Source organism: Meleagris gallopavo, unplaced genomic scaffold (assembly GCF_000146605.3).
Source record: "Meleagris gallopavo isolate NT-WF06-2002-E0010 breed Aviagen turkey brand Nicholas breeding stock unplaced genomic scaffold, Turkey_5.1 ChrUn_random_7180001849049, whole genome shotgun sequence".
NCBI classification, from domain to species: domain Eukaryota; kingdom Metazoa; phylum Chordata; class Aves; order Galliformes; family Phasianidae; genus Meleagris; species Meleagris gallopavo.
In genome coordinates, this window is record NW_011116381.1 from 2,591 (window position 1) to 3,682 (window position 1,092).

The 1,092-nt window shown below is 54.2% G+C and overlaps 1 long non-coding RNA gene across 1 annotated transcript; it reads left to right on the forward strand.

Annotated features, from left to right (window-relative positions):
• The first annotated feature begins 13 nt into the window (after positions 1-13).
• Positions 14-1,092, forward strand: LOC109364350. The gene is made up of 3 exons (XR_002110335.1): positions 14-301; positions 729-877; positions 1,039-1,092. It is a non-coding gene; the product is annotated as an uncharacterized LOC109364350 (long non-coding RNA).

Genomic DNA, 1,092 nt, shown 5'->3' on the forward strand with positions numbered 1-1,092 from the left:
ATGCTGTTAGTTTCCTAGTCTGTATGACACCCAACCTCCCCAGCCCTCTTCCTTCCATCCCCTGAGCCCCGTTAAGTCGCTGGCTGTGCAGCTGTGGGACCCAACAGTGTGATGAAGCAACGCCTCTGGTGTGCTGAATGCTGGGACCGTCACAGAGAGGCTCCAAGGCTGACGTGGATCTTCCTGTTTGGACTGCTTGCTGAGTTTCCCTGGAGTTGTTGAGCACGTGGGCTTCCCCACCTGCCCTGATTGCTCACCAGGCCATCGATGCCCTTTGTGTCATCATGCCTCACAGCTTCAGGTATCGTGCCATAGACTCCTTAGAGGCGGAAGGGACCATTTATGATGATCTAGTCCAAGTCCCCCACGATGAACAGGGACATCCACAGCTAGATCTGCCCAGAGCCTGATCCAGCCTCACCTTGGAAGGGACAGGGCGCCCACCGCATCTCTGGGCAGCCTGTTCCACTGCACAGAATCAGAGAATGACAGAATGGCCTGGGTTGGAAGGGACCTCGATGACGAGTCTCCAACCCCCCTGCCACACGCAGGGCCACCAACGTCCCCATGTCATACTAGACTAGACTGCCCAGGGCCCCATCCAAGCTGGCCTTCGAATCCATATCTTTCCAACTGGGAGAGAAGGATGTTCCAGGACATTGTGTTGAAGGCCTTCCTGAAGTGCAGGTGGATGATATCAGTGGCTCTTGGCTTGTCTATTGATGCAGTGACACCGTCATAGGCAGCCACCAGGTTGGTCAAGCAGGATTTACCCTTGGTGAAGCCATGCTGGTTCTCCTGTATCACCTCCCTGTCATTTGCGTGCCTTAGCGCGACTTCCACGAGGATCTGCTCGGTGCTGTTTCCCAGTACAGAGGTGAGACTGTTATATTGGTAGTTCCCAGGGTCGTTCTTTTTTCCCTTCTTAAAAATGGAGCATTCAAATTCAAACTAGCATTCAACTTTACAGCGCCTTGAGATGCAGGCAAGCACTCGCTTTCTGCACCGCTGGCTCAGCAATGGTTTTCTCTCTTGCAGTCGGCTGTGCTCCTTGTCTGTTTCCTCGCACGGTTGGAACTCGAGCCAGCCTCG